This window comes from Canis lupus, chromosome 7 (assembly GCF_011100685.1).
Source record: "Canis lupus familiaris isolate Mischka breed German Shepherd chromosome 7, alternate assembly UU_Cfam_GSD_1.0, whole genome shotgun sequence".
NCBI lineage: Eukaryota > Metazoa > Chordata > Mammalia > Carnivora > Canidae > Canis > Canis lupus.
This window is the reverse complement of record NC_049228.1, coordinates 77,012,507-77,023,476: the sequence shown is the minus strand read 5'-3', so window position 1 is coordinate 77,023,476 and position 10,970 is coordinate 77,012,507. Positions and strand designations below refer to the sequence as shown.

General features: G+C 39.2%; 1 long non-coding RNA gene across 1 annotated transcript; it reads left to right on the top strand.

The window, feature by feature from the left end:
- The first annotated feature begins 385 nt into the window (after positions 1-385).
- LOC111096921 lies at positions 386-8,376 on the top strand. Its single transcript, XR_005361743.1, has 3 exons — positions 386-719; positions 7,557-7,660; positions 8,218-8,376. It is a non-coding gene; the product is annotated as an uncharacterized LOC111096921 (long non-coding RNA).
- The last annotated feature ends 2,594 nt before the right edge of the window (positions 8,377-10,970 follow it).

Below are 10,970 nucleotides of genomic sequence, written 5' to 3'. Positions count from 1 at the left end.
AGCAAGAAGAGTAATGATGGTCACAATGGGGTTTCTTTTACTTTGCAAATAACTTTAATCCTTTCCGTAAACCTGGTCAATCAACTTACACATGACTTTTCTTGTAAAATATTTTTTGAAGGTAGGGTTACTATATCACAGATTGACTAGTATATTTTGACTACATTGAGCGTAGTGACACACACAGAATATAGGGCACTTGGAGGGACGCGTTCGCTGCATTTCCACGTCAAAGATTTTTTCACCCCTCTCTTTACTATGACTTCTGAGTGTGTCTGGGGCCTTCAGGAGTGGACGGAGGGCCAGAGAAGGGACGGATTCTAGTATCAGTGATGTAATAGAGGGCACACATGGCTGTCACAGACTTAGCTGGCTACATATTGAACTGAAGTGGCAGTGGGGCAGCGAAAGGGGGAAGTGAAGGGAGGGAGGAAAGGAGCCGAGAATATAGAGAAGCAAGGGGGAAGTGAGAGGATCATGGGACTCTCTCTGAATGAAAAGTAGAAGCGGTCCTGTGGCCAGGGCCGTGGTGGCAGATGAGCTGGTGCTTTGCTGACCTGTGTCTTCTGAGCTTTGTGCGCCTTGGATTTCCCAGAAATACAGCTGTCTGTGATTTTTTTTTTCATGGAACCAGCATGGTCACTTTCCTCCTGTTTCTGAAGATGCTCCAGAAGAGACAGCAAAAATGAGAAGAGAAAAAGAAAGTATTGGAGAATTAGGTGAATCTTTTCTGGCCAGGCACTTCAAAGCTAGGAAGAGCTACTTTTTTGAATTTGCAGATTTTTGTTAATTTAATACCCTGGCTTCATTGTCTTGGTGTTGTTTCTCTTTGAGGGGGGGGAGGATCAGATGAAAAACGGTTTGCTATTTTTCCTTCTGGCTGCAGAATAGCATAATACGGTGACAAAACTGCAAAGATTTGATGTTAAATACCATAGCTCTGTAATTGCCAAACCAAAATACTAGGTGCGTGCCAAGCTATGCAGTCACAAAACTGCTGCATATTTCTGGTAAACTTCATAAAAACCTCTTCAAGTAATTTTAAGGTTTTTAACTTTTTAAAGTTTTGCAATTCAGAAGAAGCCTTCCTTTAATTATATCTGAGACATATGAAAAACCCTAAATGCTAAAATCATTTAAAAAATTTGTATAAAAAAAAAAAATAAAAAATAAAAAATTTGTATATACAAAAAGACGTAAACCATTTGAAAATTAAAAGGCATTTTGCCTTCACAGTTTTCTAAGGTCTGCATATTTCTGGGGCATATTTTTCTCAGAAAATCTAATCATATAAGCAGTTTGTCATTTGCATACAACTAAATTAGAAGGAAGCCTCCTAAAGTCAGTAAAGCTTTATTGAGCACTCTCTATGTGTTTGAGGAAAAAGAGTTGTTTTTATATTATTCTAGAATTATTTTATACCTAAAGGAGGCTCTTAGTTTTCATCGACTTCAAAATGTTACTACCCACAGAAAAAGTTAAAAGGATTATACAATAAATGCTTATACGTCCATTACATAGATCCAAAACTTTCTTCTTTTTTAAAGATTCTATTTAGTTACTTGAGATAGAAAGAGAGAGAGAGAAAGAATGAGCAGGGAGAAGCAGACTCCTCACTGAACAGGGAGACCAATGTGAGGCTCAGTCCCAGGAACCTGACATCATGACCTAAGCCCAAGGCAGATGCTTAACTGACTTTCCACCCAGGCTCCCCAAGATCCAAAAATTTCTTACATTCATATTTAATATTTGTCCTCTCTCTCTCTTACTCTTTCTCTCTTGTATAGATATATATTCATATGTTCCAAGAATTCAAACAATATAAAACTAGATACACACACACACACACACACACACACACACTTGTTGCTATGTTAACCATTTGATCTCCTGATGAAGCTACAAGAGACAAATTGAAGAAATGCCATACGTTAGAATATATATAATATAGAAGATGTTGTGGTACCCCTTTCCCCAAAGGTGTCCTTTATTGGCTAGTACACCCAATGTCCAGTCACTGCCTCTCTACTGCCCCCTTCTCCAGAAAATTGCCTTTTGATCTTTCCTGAGATGAGTTACCTCACAGCCCTTTGCCTCAGGCGGGGATAAGTCAGCAACGCAACCCATGTTCCATAGCTGCTTATCCCCACCTGTAGGTTGACTTTTGCATCTATTGAGATAATCGTGTATTTTTTCTTATTTATTCTAATACTAATAGATTTTCAAATTTGAAACTATACTGCAATCCTAAAACAAGCCCTGTTTTATTATGAAGTATTATTCTCTTTACATAGTGTTGGATTTGATTTAATATTTTCATAAGAATTTTTAGTCTATGTTCTTTGGGGATATTGATCTACAATTTTCTTTCCTTGTAATATTTTTTATTTTGGTGTCAGAACAACAATGGCCTCATAAAATAACCGGGGAAGTGTTTCTTCCTCTGCTGTTTTTAGAAAGTTGGTATGCAGAATTGATAGCAACTCTTCCTTAAATGTTTTATGGAATTTACCAATAATATCTGGAACTACGGTTTTCTTGGTTTGGAGATGTTAATTTAAAAAAATAATTTGTGGGGGCTCCTAGGTGGCTCAGATGGTTAAGTGTCTGCCTTCAGCTCAGATCATTAACCCTGGGGGTCCTGGGATGGAGCCCGGTGTCCATAGGGCTCCCAGCTCAATGGGGGGCATGCTTCTCCCAGTCCCTCTGCCCCTCCCCCCCGCTTGTGCTCTCTCTGTGTCTCTCTCCCTTTCTCAAATGAATAAATAAAAAATCTTTTAAAAATAAAATAAATAACTTTTTTTTTTTTTTTTTTTTTTTTTTTTTTTACTGGATATGAAGCAAATCAAACCTTTTATTTCTTCCTGAGGTAGTCTGGACTCTGTCCTAGCCCTGGCAACCACTGGCCTTTTTATAGTCCCCATAGTTTTGCCCTTTCCAGAATGTCATACAGTCGGAATCATACAGTATGTAGCCTTTTCAGATTGGCTTCTTTCACCTAGTTATATATATATATATATATATATATATATATATATATATATATATATATATATATATATAGTTCCTCCATGTGTTTTCATGGCCTGATAGCTCATTTCTTTTAGCTCTGAATATGATTCCATGGGCTGGATGTGCCTCAGTGTATTTCCCTGCTCACCTCCTGAAGGACGCCTTGGTTGCTTCCAAGTTTTGGCAATTGTGCATAATCTGTGCAAATGTGCTGTAAACATCCACATGCAGGTTTTTGTGTGGACTTAATTTGCCGACTCTTTTGAATCAGTACCGAAGAATGTGAGTGGTGAATATATTTAGTTTTGTAAGAATTTACTAAACTGTCTTCCAAAGTAGCCATATCATTTTGTATTTCCACCAGCAATGAATGAGAGTTCCTGATGCTCCACATCCTTGTCAGCATTTGGTGGTGTTGGTGTTCTGCATTTTGTTCATTTGAAGAGGTGTGAGGTGGTATCTCATAGTTTTAATTTAGATTTCTCTGACGGCATATGATGTAGAGTACCTCTTCATGTTCTTTGATGAGGTTGGTCTTTAGTCCATTTTTAAAATCAGGTTGTTTATTTTCTTATTGTTGAGTTTTAGAATTTATCTGTGTATTTTGGATACAGCCTTTTATCAGATGTGTCTTTTGCAAATATTTTCTCCCAGAAAGCTATAGAGATGACAAGTAAGTTATAGGGTTTTTTTTTTTTTTTTTTTAGTGGGTACCTTAGAATTTACAATATGCAAGTCCACTTTCAAATAACCCTATACCACTTCACAGGGAGGGTGAGTTCTTCATAATAACCCACAATAACCCATAATAACCCTATGCCATGCGATCTCAGACACTTGTTTATCAGAGCAATTGAGAATAAGTAGCTCCCTCATCAATGGAACTTTGCTTAAATTTCACTAGCATTTTTTATATCCACAGATACGGCCTCTCAAATCAAGATTCTAAATACTCTAAATATTCAAATTTAAATATGGGAAAGCCTCCATGAAAGCAAATGGGATTCATGATTGTAGTGTGGGCAAATTCTCACATTGCTGTTTCTCCTTATGGCTAAGTTTGAGCCTAGTTTGAATTCCTATGTAATAAATGTCTTGTGGGCATGGATATTTTTCTTTTGTGTCTCTACGGATGTAATTTCTTCTCCGTAGACAATAAAAATAAATTCACCTCCTTTAATCTTTTTCCATTTGCAAGTCATCATTTTCCTTTGCATCTGTGCTTATACGGTCTTCTCATAAGGTAGCACATTTTATGGTGAACAGTAGTGACTGTCCGGTTCCATGGAGTGCTCAGGCATGCAGGAACTTGTTCGTCACCTGCTTTAGTAATTGTCAGGCTGTGTGGTGCTGGAAGTGCTGCACCTGCTTAGCAAGAATCCGGTGGGCTTGCTGCTTCCATTTCTCTGCTCCCTACAGTGAGGCCGGCAGGGGTAGCACCAAGAGAAAGCAAGCATTCACTTTCTCATCTCTCACCAGGATGGTAAGGAATAAGTGAAAGGCAAACAAAACAAAAATTTCAAAGCTTTAAGAGAAATACTCGATAGAGAGTCTGAAAGTTTTCATTCTTCCAAATCAGTTGCCTTGTGCAAAGAGAGTTGTTAGAATCACAGGATTTTGAAGTGCTGTACACATTGTACCTCTTCATTCAAGCTATAAACAAAAGTGGCTTATATTTCACGTAAGTGCTTATTACTATGTGCACTTTACGTGAAGTATTCCATCTAAATAACATATAAGCATAGGCTATATCAATATCCTCACTCCATTGATAGGGAAAATGAAGCCTAGAGAGATTGAAGGCCCCAGAACTAGTGAGTGGTAGGCCAGGATTTGAATTTTGGGTCCATGCTCTTAGCCACTGCACCAGATTGTCTCCTCAAATAGCACGTTTTCTGTGCTGGGCTTTCTTCTAGGAATTGGATCTGAGTGATGAACAAAACACGTTTTGCAGCCCTCATAGACTTTTAATCTAGTATGACAGCATTTACAAATAGACAGATGTGTGCACACACATACAGCTAAAACTTGGAGTACTGATAACTGCTATGAAGAAAAAGAACCACTCACTGAGAAGTAGAATAATGAGAATTTGAGAGGAGAGAACAGAAGCTACAGACTGGGGAGTTAGGAAAGATTTCTCTCAGGAGGGGATCTGAACCACGATGGAAGAATGAGAACAACACCTTTCACAAGAAGACAGGGAAGATGTGCTTTTTGGGGAGAGAAACCAGATGTGTAAGCCTTAAAAAGAAAAAGAAGTTGGTGTTTTCATGTGGAGTGAAATCAAAACCACTTGCCTAGCTGCATGTCCAAGGCATTCAGCCAATATCAATGCCCACTTCTAATCCTTTTTAATATAGAAAGTATATTAGAAATAATACGTGTTGTCCTTGGCCAGGATTCATGACTACTCTGTAAGGAGGAGTTGTCAAACCACATTTGGGCCACCTTGTGGGACAGGATTGGCTGCAACATGCACAGCCAGGATGGCCCAGCCCCTGGCAGCTGTCTGAATCTCGCAGAACAGAGAAGCAGACCTAATTGGCAACTGTCCATTTGGGCAAGGAAAGACCTGACATGAGTCTCAGTAACATCCCAAGCCAATGAAGAGAGAACACTGGTTTTGTGACCCAACACTTTTTGTGTGTGAGATCTTGCAGGCTGTGCTAGGTGGAGATGGCTCCTAAAAAGGTCATACTCTAGACTGGTCATGGAGCAGGGACTCCATTTTTTTACTATTGTGTGCCCAGATCCAAGGACAGTGCCTGAAATAAAGCAAATTCCAAAAACAAAAACCAAGCCAAAACAAAACAAAACACCCCAAAATATTGCATAAGTTGATGGATGGGATTTAGAGCAGTGAAGAGAAGGGGAGGAGTTGTTGGGCCACTGTCCTTTGAGAACAGAGGGCATTTCAAAGCTTTTACTGAACACCTTGTTTCTCATGACTCACTGACTTATTATTTTGTTTGATTAGTTGGTTTCTTGATGCCTGTGTATGGGTTTATTAGAAGAGAAGGGAAGGTATTTGGTAAGGGAAGAATGGCTCCCGCAAAGTGTGTTTTAGGAGAGACCATGAGTGCTTTCGGTGGTTGCCTGGTCATTGAAAAGTGCAATAGCCAACCCAGAAGCTATCCTCAGCACCTGGCCTTTACCGCCTCACCAAGCACACTGTGTACTGGCTAGCTACCTCTTTGCAGTGCATTGCCCTTGCTTGAATGGCAGCCACCTCCCTAGGGAGGTTATGGTCCTACCACGTGCCCTGGGCACCTCATGGCCAGTGACTGGTGATTAAAAGGTACAACAGGAGTCCCCTTTGTAAAACAGTGCCATCTCTGTGATGTAATTTGCATTTCTGGGTGCTTCGTGTGATATTAGAGTCCGCATCCTGCTTTAGAGCCCCTCCTCTGCCCACCTGCTTTCTCACCCCTCTTCTTCTGACAGCCCCCCTCCAGCAGTCATTTGCACCAAAACCCATGCTCAGGCTGGGCTTCTAGGGACCTTAATCGAAGGCAGCTGGTTCATCTTCCTTCTTGACAAGGACTTTGCTCTCTGCCTGGCCGATTGCCCCCAGTTGGATGTCTATTTCCCAGACTCTATGAGCTTAGGGACTTCATGTTTACCTCCTTGTACTTATGCCAAAAACAAATGTCAGGGGAAACATCCCCTCTAGGAACTTCCTTGCTAATGGGACCAGATATTGGCAGTGTATTGATCAGTGTCCTTTTCTATTGCACAACATTTACTTGATCACTGGAAAATATTATTTCCATTCTCCATACTTTTCTATTCTTTTTAAAGGACACTCATACTCCAATCATTGCTGTGTGCTGAGAGAGAAAGCTCACATTCACATATACTAAATACAATAGGAGGTTTGAATCTCACCCATTTCCTTTTCACTTCTGGGAGCATAATTCCGTAAACCCTTTCATTTATCAAGAAATCAAAGAAGCTTTTAATACCCTATCTTCTGAAAGATATGTATTATTTTAAAGATCATGGGAATCTGCAGACCGATCTTCCCTGTGCATGTTTCATATAATAGTGTATCCGTGCAGAGAAGGGGCATCTGCTTGCAGAGAGGATATTTCAATCTTTGACTCTTAGTGAAGTGGTAAGCTAGAAACTTTTATCTGGCTTTATTCCTACCTAACTCCCAGGAATGATTTGCAAATTAATGAGATAATGTCTGAGAAGCACTCTGAGCTCTTAAGAGAAAGGAACCAGATAAGTGCAAGGTATCATCATTTTAGTCACTATATTCTGCTTGACTTTCATGCTTCTGGGAAAACAATTAAGCTGCTTTTTCCTCTTCAGCAGTCCTGTACCCAAGTGGCCAGACCCTTGGTTTCTGTACAGATTGTGAGTTTGCCGCTCTCTCTGGCCACATTTCATCATCATTGTTTTAACAGAAACAAAACTACAAAATTTTAAGTGACCTGTGATAGGTCATAGAGCTTTTAAGTGCACATACTGGGGTTTGAATGCTGAACCACTTAACTTCACATTCCTTCCTCTCATACCTTTGTTTTTCTGAGGATAAGAAATAGCTTCCCTAACTTCCCTGATTCCATGATGAGGAGAAACTGGGAGGAAGTGAACGAAGTTGAATCACACTGTGTGGCAGTTCCACCTGGGGCAGGTATGTGTATTCATCTTGTGCTAAGGGCTTGAGGGCAGAGCCCTTTCACCTCACGGCGCATGTTCGTCATTCTTAATGAATTCTTGAGTCCCCTAAAAGCCCTGTGTTCAAGAACCACAGTATATGCATATTTTGTTGGATCTCAGGGTCAATGCCATGACATGGATGCTGAGGGTGGGTGCCCATCCTGAGGCACCCCCAGAGTATGTTTGGTGCCTGTCTGTGGCATACGTTGTGCCTGTTGCCCTGGGGCCACCATAGGGCTGTGAAAAGAACTCTGGTCCAGTCTGTTCATCTGCCTGCTGGTCCAAATTCTGCCCCTTGCTTGCCAAGAGACCTCGAACAAGTCAAACCTTCCTGCAAGGCAGGTGCCATGGGAGTTGGGGAGGAGGGGAAAAGTATATTTTATTTGTTTTTTTTTTTTTTAATGGTACGTTTTAGAAGCGAGAAAGGAAGATGAAGTCACCACCTCTTAACCTGAGGGGCTTTCTCCTCCAAACACACCTGGACACACTAACCAGTTCATATTTCATTTCCCTGTCACTGTCTTCTTCCAGCCTGGAAAGCAGGCTGGGCACTAGAGGTGGAGAAACTGTCTTGCACACCTGAGAGTCGCCATGAAGAGAAACATCAGTGGCCCAACAATGACTGGACAAAAAGTACCAAAGCAGCCTGAGCTGCTGGAGATGTTATGGCAGAGAAACACTAGCATAGGACCACCCATGGAAATAGGTCTTATAAATGACGATTCTTGTCCTAAATTTGTTGTGTACCCTGATTTATTAGGTGATGATACTGAGATGTGTGTATATATATATGCTAAATATTAATACCATATATAAAAATATAAATATAATCATATTTATGTATAAATGTATATTATGCATATAAATACAAAGGTCATACATATTAACATACTCTAAATATAAATATCATATATAACAATATACATTTAGCTATTACCAGATACAGATAATGTATTCAATATCTATATATTTATTTTATAACTTATAAATATATAATTACTCATGGTTGGGGCATATACACAAAACCCTTTCCTGATTGGTGTGTGTATGTGTGCATGTGTGTGACCCAAAAAGCATGGAGGCTGTCCCTCCATAAAGTCTCCAAAATCAATGGCAGTAGTCATACAAAACTTTATAGTATCTGGTACATTCGATCTTCATAATAACCCTGAGAAATAAGGATTGTTAATATTATTGCTTAGGTTTTATAGCTGCCGAAGCTGTAGTTGAGAGAGGCTCTGTGGCTTGTGCTGTGTTCCTTGGCAAGGAGGCCATGGAGGCAGCCGTACACCCAGACTTCCTGGCTTTCTGGCTCATGTCCTGTTCCTCAGTTGTATTATTTTTCCATTCTGAATCAGAACTTCTTCCTCAAGTCACTAATGCTGACAATGTTCTAGAAACTATCCTAAGAAACATATTGCTCACTCCATGGGGAAAAGAAATGCCCTAAAGGCCTTGCATCTAACTTTCTTCCAAGTTGTCAAATCTAATATGATTTGCTCTTCCGGTGCATAAAATATATGGAGTCAGGACTCATGGGGAAAAATATGCTTGATACACATTATTTGTTGGAGAATTCTTCTCAAAGCTGATGGCTGTTAACTAAAAATTATGGTAGTGACAATAACGATATTCCATATTGGTTTACATTTCATAGTTTATAGGCTATTAAATATGTTCACATGGGTTTCCTCATTTTGTTTTTCCAACAACCTCATGTGTTTAGTTGGGCTTGCTTATGCCAAATCATAAATCAGTGTCACCACATAATTACTGAGAAAACTAAATGGTATATGAATTTAATGACAACAAAAAGAATTTGATTGTCCAACAAATACCATAGAATGTCACGACAACCCAAGAAAAAAGGGCAAAATACTGAAACCTACCACTGACTGAATGAAACTATATTAATTTGTTCTGTTATTTAGCATATTTCACTTCACCTAATGTAATCATAGCTTAGCTAGAATTTTCTGGTTTTTTAAAATATCAGAAACGTCTTGCTACTGATTTTTTCATAATTAAAATATTTGAATACTATTCTGAATAACCTAAAGTGAGCATCTATTAACATTTCCTTATTGCTAGAGAATCAGGTGTTATCTCCAGTTTTTTCACTATTATCAAACAACGTTTTAATGAGTGTTTTATGATGAAAAGAACTAATCCAAACTTCCCAATTTTGGATTAGTTCTAAAGAACTGGATTGGTTTATAGGATTCATGTGGGATGTGTTTTCTCACATTCCTTTGTGAAAGGAGTCTTCAAATTTACATCGGATTAAACAAGAAACACATGTTTGCCTTTCATCATAATTTTGCCAACATCATTTTACTACATTAAAAGTTAATTATGTATTTCATGGGTGAAAAACTACCTCATTTTTGTTTTAGTTTTTCTGATCTTAGTTTTGATGAGGTTGATTATCTTCCTGTGTATTATTTTTCTCCTAGGTAAATTTCATGAATTATTTAAACAATATGGATAACAACTGCAACTCATTGTCATATATGTTGTGAATATCCTGAATATTCCCTTGAGTCAGTTGTTTTCTTTTCACATTTTCATGAGGCTAATTCTTATCATATTTTTTAATTGAATGGTTAAAGTCTAAAAATATTGAAAAATTTTCTGTGTAGGTTTGCACAAGCCTAGTTTTGTGAAGGTGTATATGGTGAGGGATAATGGGGAGTTTGAAGGATTCATGGAGTGAAGAATATGAAAGAGAGGTAGCTTCCTAAGGTCCAAAAATGCTAGCAGGAAACCTGAACCATAGATTTTTTTTTTTTTTAATCTGGGCAGCTTATTTAGAGCAGAACCTGGAATTACATAATTGAATCCTAAGGGGGATAAGCAGGTAGACTGATAGGTTTTGATCATATGAGCAGTTGGGATTCTTCTTGCAATGGAGTTAGATGTCGGAGTGAAGCAACACGAGTGGATACCCAGCCGGAGAGGAGGAGCTGAGTGGACGACCAGGAAGAGGATGCCTAGGAAAAGGATCCCAGGACTGGATTCACTCATGTGCCACCTGACAAGTCACACAACCTCTCCCCCACTGATCCCCATCCAAGAGGAGCTCCAGACTTGGTTTAATGCTCTGTTCCTCCTATCTTGCAATTTTTAATAATTTTATCTTTGAATTTGTGTTTTGCAAGTGACATCCATGGGATAATGGAACATGATGTAAGCAGAGAGATACATGTGATATGCTCGTCCACCGTACCTTGCCTCCCTGTTCACATTTGACCCTCCTGATGCCTGTGAGAACAGCCTTCCAG